The sequence below is a fragment of the Vicia villosa genome, linkage group LG3 (assembly GCF_029867415.1).
Source record: "Vicia villosa cultivar HV-30 ecotype Madison, WI linkage group LG3, Vvil1.0, whole genome shotgun sequence".
NCBI lineage: Eukaryota > Viridiplantae > Streptophyta > Magnoliopsida > Fabales > Fabaceae > Vicia > Vicia villosa.
Genome location: NC_081182.1, coordinates 23,379,275 through 23,391,619, shown reverse-complemented (window position 1 = coordinate 23,391,619; position 12,345 = coordinate 23,379,275). Strand labels below are relative to the sequence as shown.

The following is a 12,345-nucleotide window of genomic DNA, read 5'->3' as shown; positions in this document are numbered from 1 at the left end:
CTCTATGCTTAAAAGCTTCAAGAGTTAGAAAAAATAGTTCATCTCAATGTATCAGAAGATACATGAGTGACACAAACAAAAAACACACGAAAACCTTAAAAGACTCCTAAAACACTAGCCCTTATTTACACTCACGGTTTCTATTTGTAAATGCTTGCTATACTAGGTTTAGCAAGTCTCTATTTATATACTAATATAATAATATAAATGTGTGTCATCAAAAGATATTTTTTAATATTATAATAGAAAACCTAAAATGGTAAATTTTCATATTTCTTCAATATTAATAAGAAAGTCACATCCTTCCCTTTTTACCCACACTTTCTCAATTTAATTGTCATTTTATAATCAGTGAAACACTAATCTATTTCTTCATTTTTTTAATTATTAAATTTATAAATATCAACAATTTATTTACATTATTATATAAATATAAATAAATATTTTTGATATAGGAATCAAACCATAGATAATAATTTATATTTATTTAATTAAACTACTACATATCAGTTGAATTATCACACCACTTTTTCCTCCACTAATATACACTTATTTATGGTATTCAAATTCAATTAACTAGTCCACTGATCAATATTCATAAGAGTATTTCAGCAAGTGAAATTCATTAAATCATTAAAATCAACTTAACATTTCATTTTCTTAAAAACTTCACATAATCTAAATGAAACATTTTTTTATGAGATCATGGAGTATCAATTTATATTCTTGCAAATTTTTCTATATTTATCAATTGAACACTTATAATAACATCCAAATTCATTCGCATTAAGAAAGTGCAAACAATGAAAAAAAATTAAGATGACAATATTTCTTAGTCAATCTCCGAAAATAAATCTTATTGTGATTATTCATATTAAAATGATGAACAAGTGCAAATAATTTGAGCAAATATGACTTATGAGTTATCAGGGTCGGCCCAATCAATACAAAAGCTCCATTCTAATTTAAAAAAAAGGCCCAAATTTAACATGCAAAGGCCCATTCTAATTTCAAAAATAGGCCCAAATTTAAAATATTGATACAATTATAATAATTAAAAAGACAGATAAAAATACAATTACGTATTAATCAATAATATATTTAATTATAATTATTTTAAGTTTTGATCTATCTTAATTTTTGTATGTATTGAGTTTTTATCATAGCATTTTTTTGGATTTATTGAATTTTTATTATAACAATTTATTAATTTCGATTAATATTTATGGAAAAAAATTGTACCTTTCAAAAATTTGGGGCCTCCTAAAATTTGGGGTCTTGTGCTGTAGCACTTCCTGCACATGCACAGGGCCGGTCCTGTGAGTTATATAAATCACCCCACAAACTACATGTGAGAAGAATAAACTGTGTTGAGTTATACTTTGTCAAGTCTAAATCTGACTTGTTAAATATTTCAAAATTTAAGTATGATTTATAGTCTATTATAAGCTTATTTTTAGGCTTGAATCTGCCTTATTAAATATTTTAAAATCTATAAGTCTGATATGTAGTTTATTATAGGTTTACTTTTATGCCTAAGACATATGTATGACCTTTTCAAAATCCTGATTGATTTATTAGTCTACTTAAAAATCTATTTTATTAAGCAATTCAATTAATGTTTAAATAGACCATAAAACTAAAAGATCTATAAGATAAAATGTTTGCATTAATTATATTATGCTAACTCACCTATTAGAATGATTTTGTGAGGTAATTTATTTTAGAGAACTTATGAAAATAACTTATGATATTGTTAAGAAATTTTTTTAGTTTATTTTCATAAATTCTTAAAAATAACAAAAATTTATTTATTTTTATTTTAATTTAAAATACAAAAATACAATATATATATATATATATATATATATATATATATATATATATATATATATATATATATATATATATATATATATATATATATATATATATACTTTTATTTAAAATTATTTAAATAACCTAACCTAATAAGCTTAATTTTTTTTACCACATCCGGTCTAGTCTTTTTAATTATATAGGTTTATGGATGACAATTGACAAAATTTGGATAGGATACTATAATAGTCATTTCCATATCCGTAGATAAAGAAAAATTCTACCTGAGTTCATACCTGCTTGAACACTAACTTTAACACCCGTATCTATACCATGTAAGTATGGAAGTACCCGTACGCGTTACCCGCATTTTTAATAAAAATAAATAGATTAATTGTAAAGTATCATATCATTTTAAATTTTTAAGAAAATTAAAAAAATTTAATTTTTTTATTTAATTATAAAATAAACAAACACATATATTAAATATTATAATGATACAACAATGAAATATATTTTAAAATTGATAGACATATATTTTCATAAAATAAGATAAAATAAAATATATAAATATATAAAGTGTGCGGGTATGAGGCGGATTGGATACTAAGATGTTAATATCCACTCACATTACCATTTATTTTATTGGGTAATTATCCAAGCTCATATTTGTATTTATTTTTGCTGGTTTTTACTTACTCATTATAAGCAGGGGCGGATCCATACATGATATATTTGTGTGACTAAACATAAAAGAAAGTATGAACTAAATTATATTGAAAAATTGGCTATCAAACTTGGTAAAAACTAAAAAATCGACAATTTTAAAAAATTGGCGGTCAAAACGGGTAAAGATTGGGAAATTTGCAGTTTTCAAAAACTAGCGGTGTAAATGCTTACTTTTTTTCTCTGACAACATACGCCGTTTTGATAACTTTTTTAAAAAAATTAAAATATAAATAGACTTTGTGCTAAACTTATTTAGAACAACTTTTTCTCATTAAAATTAAATTTATTAGACATTGCAATATTTTATCATGTTCTTTTGTATTTTGTATTTTTTTTGTGAGATCACTGTGTTTAAAATTTGAATTTAAAGAAGGAATTTATAAATTATGATATTTTGAAATTTCTAAGGTCTCATATTTTTTTAGAGATTAAGTCATCTTGTTCAATCGATTTAATAACTATATAATTTTGTTATATTGAGTGTTTTATTTAACCGAGTTATTTGATTTAAACCGACTGATTTGTTTTATTTTGTACCATTGGATCAGTTTGGATTTGGTGTCGAGTTGATTTAGTTGTTTAATTTGAGTATTACAGAATTATTTCAGTCGGACTCGAATAATTATTTTGAATTCGTCAAAAACAAAATCCGTCCGAACTCAATTAATATTTATTTTTATTGCTATAAAGTTAACATATTATAAAAATAAAATTTAGAATATTGTCATGTTATTATTATTTTTATAGTTTAAGAATAACGTTGTATTATCACACTAATTTAAGAATATGCACTATAAATTTTTGAATGTTATTTGGTTTGTAGTTTAAAGTGTGATACTAACCAAAATAATATCAATAATATTAAAAATGTTATCACATATTAATAATCAATAATAAAAATAGTTATTATTTAATTATTCTAAAATTTTGTTTATTTTTTTTATAATTAAAAATAAATATATAAAATTTTATAAAAAAATAGTAATTTTAATGAGTTTATTTTAATAAATATTAAATCGATAAAATTCACCCGACTTATCCACTTAACCGATTTAATCGAATTTTACGAAAAATCAAAAAAATTTCGATCGAAATTAGATCATTAAAATGAAACTGTGATTTATGTCAGATTTAAATTTTAAATTCGATACCGACCCAAATCGACTGATTGTCAACGTTAAAAAAAAAAGTTTTGTTGAAAACCAAGCTCCATGATGATGTCTCATCTAATAAGGAGTATCTGACATTATTTTGTTAATTCTAGTGAGTTTTTACCAATATACATACCTCTCATTTTTATTAGGTTATTAGGCCACACAAAAATATTTCAACTCTAGAATTAATGTGTCCGGAAGACTAAAAATAGTTTTTTTTTGAAATTATTTTTCAAGTAACTAACATGAATCCTGTATTTTCAGTGAGGTAGGACACAATGATATTTGACTTTTATTAAGGAGATTTGAATCATAATTATATCATGTTCTATTGTCTCAAACAACTTAGTGATATTTAGACAAGAATTGTACTGCTTGATAGCTATGCAACCATCGCACTCCTACTGTTCAATCCAACATGAAGAAATCATACTAGCCCCACTTCTTGCTTAATTTGCCTAATTTATAACAGATTCAAATTTTTAATACATTTCAATATCAGTAATGTAAAAGTACTTTATTTGAATAATACTAATTCGTACATGATGTAGAAAATGTATTGTATCCTTAGTTGGTTGCATCATGCTTTAAAAGCTGTCTCTAATCCAGCTGGTTGATTTCTTCAAAAAAGTAGGTTTAACTACAACACTTTCATTCATGCTTCTGACATAACTATTCTGTCTCATGTTATCTTCCTTGAAATCTTAACGATAGACCAAATTAAATTAGGTTAGGTTTGATAACCAAACAATATATATTTGGTGTTGATATGAAACATCCAGGAAACAGCTTAAAGATTTTTTTCTTTTTAATTTCTTTTTTAAAAGGTTTATATTTAGCAAAATATAAGAATATATTTAAAAGAAGTGAATTTAAATTGATTAAAATTTAAAATAGAGTATTTTAAACATGGAAAAAAATATCATTTAGGAAAAACATAAAACTTTATTTAAAAAAGTCAATATAGTAAAATTTAAAAATATTAAATTAAATATAAAATGTTGTTATAAAGATCTATTTTAGTCATTGAAAAACTAATAATTTTAAGGATTTAATGGAAATGCACCGACAGTGTAATACAGTTTTACACTGTTAGTGAAATCCAAACCGTTAAATTTTATAAAAATTTGACTTTTTTAAAATTAAATATAAAGTATTTATTTTTAAGGATTTTGATGCACTGACCGTGTTTTTTTTTGTAAGTAAGGATATTATATAGTAGAGAACTAAGGGTTCTCAAAACCTGTTTACACAAGAACGGGAAACCCCGACAAAAAGAGAAATTACAAATCAATTAGAGTTACGAAAGATATAACAAATGATCTTTTTTAAATTCGTAAAAACTACAAATAGAATGGGTAATTTCTTCTATAAAACTCCATTTCCAAACCAATGATTTTATCCCCCATACCGTATTATTCACATTCCAACCTTCATCTCTAAAGCATGTACAATTTCTAGTTAACCAAAGGAACCAAATAGTAACTAACCAAATTACGCATATTTTTCCTCCTTTCACCTTCTTTTTTTTACAAAAATGGGACCAAACCATGAAACTTGATAAACATTCTTCTTCCAACTCACCATCCTCTTTCCCTATCCAAACTGCCATCTCCCTCCATACCAACTCCACCGAGTTACACCCAAAGAAAGAATGATCTCTACTTTCCGGATCAATACTGCAAAAAACACATTTAGTATTTTCCAAAGACAAAGCAATTTTCCTATTTACCAATAAATCCTTCGTTGGTAGCCTATTCACAAAAAGCCTCCAACCAAAAGCTTTAATTTAAAAAGGTACATCCATGTTCCAAATCAAGGCTAAAGCAATGTCATTTTTATTCGGCGGACCAAACGGAATATTTCTACTCGCATAATTGCTATAACAAGAAGCAACCGAAAAAGCTCCATCCGTCGTTAGATCCCAAAAAATGCCATCCTTCAACTCTAAAAACATCCCGCACCCATCAATAAAATTACGGAAAGAAACATAAACCGATCTAAGGAAGGGGTCGGTTAAAAGAAGAGAGTTAATACCACAATTTCCCAACTTCCAAATACCATTTTCCCATTCACCCATACCCGCCACCGACACCTTTTTCAAACAAGAAATCAAAAATAACTCCGGGTATTTATCTTTCAAAGAAACTTCATCACACCATCTCGCCTCCCAAAACGGAGTCGTATAACCATTACCAACCTTAAACTGACAATGAGAAACCAAAGGGTCGGTGTTTACATTCTTGCCAACCGATAAAAGATCCTTCCACCAAAAAGAAGAAGAAGAAATAGATGAAGAGGATATAGAATTACTAGGAAACATACCTCCACAAAAGCTCTTTGTAGCAATATCACCATAACGAGCTTTCAAAATATTGTACCACACCGAATCACGACCTTCTAAGATCCTCCACCTCCATTTGTTAAGAAGGGCCAAATTGAATTCCTAAATATTTTTGATACCAAGTCCTCCTTTTTCAAGAGGAAGACACACATCCTTCCAACTCACCCAATGAATCATTCTCTAACTTTCCTCCACCGAATCACGACCGTGTAAAAAAAATTACACTGACAGTTCACTACCTTTAAGCTCTAATTTTAATCGTTAAAAAAAAATCAAAACAATTTAATTTTTATTTTTTATTTAGCTGATGAATAAATTCTAAAATAAAAATAAATAAATAAAAATTTAGTATTTTAATAAAATTAAGAGACGTGAGAAAAGAAATATGCATAGAAACAATTATATAAAGTTCTTATAAAAAATGTAAACATAATAAAGAGAAGAAAAAAAATTAAAATTAGAATTTTGTTATAATGTAAAAACATTTACTATTCATACATATTTTTTTAAAAAATCATCACAATAAAATAATAATTATAATATAAAAATTAATTCATAACAATAAAGGAAATTTTAGTTTGGATCATAGCTTGTTTAAGTAAAATAAATTAAAAATATTTAAATTAAATATCATGTATTACCAAAAAATATATTTAATAGAGACAATTGTTTTTTTTTGTTTTGATTAGTTGTTGTTTATTTTTTGTTTTGTTTTCAATTTGAAGATTTAATTTTTATCATGAATATCACGCTACAAAAATAATCTTTCCAAATTAGAAAGAAGATAAACAAAATATATTTGACAAACAACTAAAAATATATAATAGCATCATTTAAAACTAATAATTGATTATAAAATGTTTAAAAAGTATTGTAATTTTTAATACTATTGGTTTAAGGATTACTACTCATCGTATTTAAATACATGATTTTGTTTTACTTTTTATTATTTTTTATTATAATGAGTTATTATGTAATTGATGTTGTATAATGAATCATTATATTTAAGAAAACATCCAAGCTCTTGGATCTCTCCCTCACCATATTAGTTGTTAAAATTGCTCTTCTGTTTTTATAGATGTATTTTTGGAAGCATTTTTTTTTAAAATTTGATTTTTTCCGTATGTGCATTTAGGGAAGCGTTAAAACATAGTGAAATTTGAGAAACTCCCAATCCCAAATTAATCAAGTTCATAAAATCTTCGTAGCTACAACTACGAAATTTTTTGAAAATAGAGTGTTCCGTAGATGAACCGACGGAACATTCTGTTATATTTTCAATTTTAATGAAATTGTGATTTACGTATACGTCATATTTAAATTTTATGTTTGATACTGACCCAAACCGACCGATTGTCCACCCCTAACTCAAACGTTAAGAAAAAAGTTTTGTTGAAAACCAAGCTCCATGATGATGTCTCATCTAGTAATATATCTCACATTAATTTTAGTTAATTCTAGTGAGTTTTTACCAAAATTTGATATCTTCTCAAGTTTCACTATATTTTAACGCTTATGTAGATGCATATACGGAAAAAATTAATTTAAAAAAAAAAGTATTTTTGAAGATACATTTACAGAAACATGAGGCATAAATAAAATTTTACCGGGTGGCTAAGAGATTCAAGGAGTGTATTAAGATATTCTCATATTTAAAATATAAATTAATTGGTATGCACTGTGAAAATAATTTTTTTTACAATCTCAACCATTCATAAATAAAACTTTTGATGTGATTTAAGAAAACTTCAAACATATATAAATACTTAGCGTGTGTTTGATTCAGGGTAGACGGAGGGGAGGAGAGGGGATATATCAAATTAAATGTGTTTGATTCAAATTTAAGGAGAGGAGCAAAACCCCTTCAAAATAGTGTCCCTCCAAATTGGGGAATATGGAGGGGAGGGGAGGGAATGTGATTTTTTATATTTAAAAAATAATTATATTTACTAAAATATCCTTAGTTTTATTGTAATATTTCAAAATTATTCAATTTTTTGTGTTATTGTTTCTCTTTTGTATGATTTTTTTATTTATTTTACTTCTATCAATTTATTTTAATTACTCTTAACCTTAAGATTATTTTCGTATTTTTATACTTATTGTAAATTATAATTACTGTATTTTTTGTGTTTTCATTATAATTTTATTTGTTTTTTAATTATATTATATTTTCTTTCATATAAAATTTTAAACCATTCATTATATATATATATATATATATATATATATATATATATATATATATATATATATATATATATATATATTATAAATTATTTTATGTATCCGTTTTGTTAGATGGTTCATCACGATTTAAAAGTTGTTATTAACACATAGTTTAATTTGTCTCAGAGAATTTTAATCTGAATCAAATATATTTAATTTTTTAACCTTATATAGTAATTTATAACTTTTTTAATCAATCAACATTGAAAAATTTATGTTTAATAATATATGCATATTTTATTATCAAAAAAGTATTTCTGAATTTTTATGCTTTGAATATCATATAACTTATATAAGATGATAAAGATATTATAAGGATAAGGATAGATCCTCTCCCCTTATAAATCGAACATACTTTTAATAAAATATCTTCCTTCCCCTCTCCTCTTTTGAACCAAACATACATATATATATATATATATATATATATATATATATATATATATATATATATATATATATATATATATATATATATATATAATTTACAAAAATCCCTCCCCTCCCCTCCCCTTTCCTCTATTAAATCCCTCCTCTTTCCTCCCTCTCATTTGAACCAAACAGACTCTTAATGATTTTTATGTCCTGATGGTTAAAGGTGTTCATGGGTGTGGGCCGACTCATAAATCCACAAACCTAAACCGAACCAACCCATAAATTACCTGAACCCGTTCAATTACGGGTATACCCAACTCAACCCGCAACAACCCATATAGTTTTGGTTCAGGTATCGGGTTTGAGTTTTGCAACTCGCAGACCCCTTGACCCAACTCAGTGATGTGACATTAGTAATTTCTTATTTTTATTTTAAATAAAAATATAAAATTATTATCTCAATACTAACCATAAATTTTCCAAAAAAGCTTTATTCTCCACCAATAATATTATTACAAGATCAATGAGTTTACGTAATTCTGTGACCAAATATTGTTGCTTATTTTCTTTTGAGAAAAGATATGTTTACACTCCTTTCTAACAGCACCCTATATATATATATATATATATATATATATATATATATATATATATATATATATATATATATATATATATATATATATAAGGCATATTAATTTTAATTTTTTAATGGTACATATTTACTTTGATTTTTGTGCCATGCCATTTTGCTTTGAAATAATATACGGTGTATCATACAGTGTATGAAAAATTGGTCTAGAAATAGCAAGTCTGTTTTCTTTTGTATCATTTGCAACTTACGTATTTTATTAAATTAATGTGTCTTGTGGAATTTTATACTATTATCCAGTGTTATGTCATGTTGATGAATATTATTAGATATTATATGATATGTTTAATCCATTTTGTGTGTTAGAAATAAACATAAATGTATTGAATTCTGTTACAATATTTTTAAATTGAAAAAAATTATTATTATTTAATTTGAAACACAACCCGTGAATTCAACCCGGCTCATAAATGAACGAGTCAGTTCAATTTGGTTTTGATAATGAAATTGTGAGTTGGACGTCGAACCCAACCCATTAAAATTTGAACGAGTTGACTAAGAGATTAGGCCAAATCCGATCCAACCCAACCTATATACATCCCTACTGATAGTGTAAAAAGTGCATATCAATTCAATTCTTTAAAATATACTATTCTTGTAATTTTTATTATAATAAGTCATTATATCACGTTCATATATATATTAAAAAATATAATTGATGTTGTATGAAAAAAGAAATTATAAAAAACTTTATAAATTTTTTATTATAAATTTAAAGAATATTAAAAATTATAATAAAATAATAACATTCATAATTTATATTGATATTATAAAATACTTATAATTTAGCACAAATATTAAGAGTTTACATAAATTAACTTAATAGCCATAATATTAACTATAACAGCAAAGCTATGTCACTTATTTTAATTTAATAATTTTATTTTACCTAATATTAGTAATCATATTTTATTAAAATAATATATTTATTAAAATTATTATTTTAGATAATTTCAACAATATTACAAATGAAATTTGCAATATTATTTTTACTTTTTAATTTTGATGAATTAATTTAAATTATTATTTAAATAGTATATCATAATTGTAATAATTTTAATATAATATATTCATTTTTAAATTTCCTTAAGACAATCTATCACTAAACGAAAATATATAATTTAACGGCCTTCAAATTTGAAAAGCTTTTATTTTATTTTACGAGAACTTTTCTTTTTAGAGACCGGTCTTCGTTCATATATTTAGTATGCATAAGTGAGACATATGTAGGAAGAATAACAGTCAAAGTAAACGCACGTGTGGCTTTCTATTGTTTTTTGTTTGTTGAATAAGTGTGGGGTGGACAAAATAAGTGCAACCGACCCTACCCATCCGATCCAAAGCAAACCGAATGATTTCGGTCGGGTCAACTTCGGTTCTCGGGTCCAGCGGGTGAACTGTTCGGCTTTTATGGGATAATACCGGTTCGGTTCGGTTCGACCAAATCAATCCAACGGAAACCGAATCCGACCGCAGCTTGTTATTTATATTGTTGTTAAAACTGGGCCTGGACTGGACTGCGTAAAAGTTGAAGCCCAGCATACATATCCATATTAACCTGATATATATATCATCCTTTGTAACCTTGGTGAGCAAACCCTAGCCGTTCCAAACACAACCATTTTTCTTTGGCTTTGTTTTCTCTCCGATTCAGAAACTCAACAAGGTAGTTTTTCTCCTTCTTCCTTCATTTCTTCTCAATCTCATATCATTGATGATTAATTTTTACATGTATTTTATTATTTTTCTATCCTTGATTTCTTATGATGTATGTATGGGTTTTGTATTTTTTACACAGGTTCTTTGATTTACTTTTCTATCCTGAAGATTCAGTATTTATAAGATCTGAAAACTTGTGGTGACACGAAGAATCTAAAGTTAATTTCAAGATGAAGATCTTGTTAGAAAGATACCACAAATGTTTAACCAAGGTGAATATTGACTCTAGTTTTTTATCTATGAATCTGAAACATGAAATTGATATTCTCTAATATGTGAGATACTAGTCTCACACAGAAAAATTGAAAACCTCTTATTTAATTTCTTAAAGTAGATCTGTGAGCTTATAAGCAAATAAGCTTTTAAAAAAAGTTTCATTAATTTATTTCCATTCAAAAGCAATACTTATCTGTACTTATCTGTCAAAATAAATTAATTTTTTACAATAATTTTAATTTTAAATAGTTTCACAATAGTTTTAATTTTAAGTTTTTACATTGTATTATAAAAAACAATAAAAAACAATACAGATGGTTGCTTCTATACTTTTTTTATCTTCTAAGTTGTTATAATTAATAGCAGTTACTTATATCTTTCTCTGTGAAACCATTCTTCATATTTGAAGAAATTGTCAACAAAATTGTTGCAGGTTTTGTGACGGTACATCAGCAAAGCAAGTTGGGGATTAGCATTATAGAACATTCTTTATGTAGGATCTTCCTGTGTATGGATTATTATAGCATCATAAAGGAGGAATTGCTTTGTGTCTCCTTCAAGTCTATGTTGCGAAGGAAGCATCAACATAACAAATATATGAGCATATATGGACATTTGGACAAACATAAATTGTGTTTACTTGATTTTAAGAAATAACAAAAAGAACAAGATTAATTTATTTTTTAATTAAAAATGTAGTTAAAAAAAACAAATAAATTTGTTTATAAATAAAAATAGATTAAAAATAAAATCGATTTCCTAGTCTTAGAATGGATATAAAAAGATCTTGATTTTAGATGGGCTAAAATTTAACGGCCCAGTAAGCATAATTAAGCATAATTCTGCTAAAAAAATAGATAAAAATTAAGTTAGATTTTAATTTGGGCTTAAAAAAATATATGACCCAATTTCACTCATAACCGAAATAAACCGACATGCCTAACCGATCCGAACTAAACCGGATCCGACTAAACCGAAATGTTCAACGGTCGGGAATTGGGCCTAGACCACTCACCCGAGGGTTGGTCCGGTTCTGGGTTTTGGGCCCGAACCCGAACCGAACCGAACCGTTGTCCACCCCTAAGTGTGGCTTCCGTTTCATATATATA

At 25.9% G+C, this 12,345-nt stretch overlaps 1 long non-coding RNA gene across 2 annotated transcripts; it reads left to right on the top strand.

The window, feature by feature from the left end:
• The first annotated feature begins 10,847 nt into the window (after positions 1-10,847).
• LOC131655161 (uncharacterized) lies at positions 10,848-11,897 on the top strand. 2 transcript variants are annotated; one of them, XR_009299673.1, is made up of 3 exons: positions 10,848-10,967; positions 11,100-11,232; positions 11,670-11,897. It is a non-coding gene; the product is annotated as an uncharacterized LOC131655161 (long non-coding RNA). The 2 variants fall into 2 exon arrangements; XR_009299672.1 differs by having other exon boundaries at positions 11,646-11,897.
• The last annotated feature ends 448 nt before the right edge of the window (positions 11,898-12,345 follow it).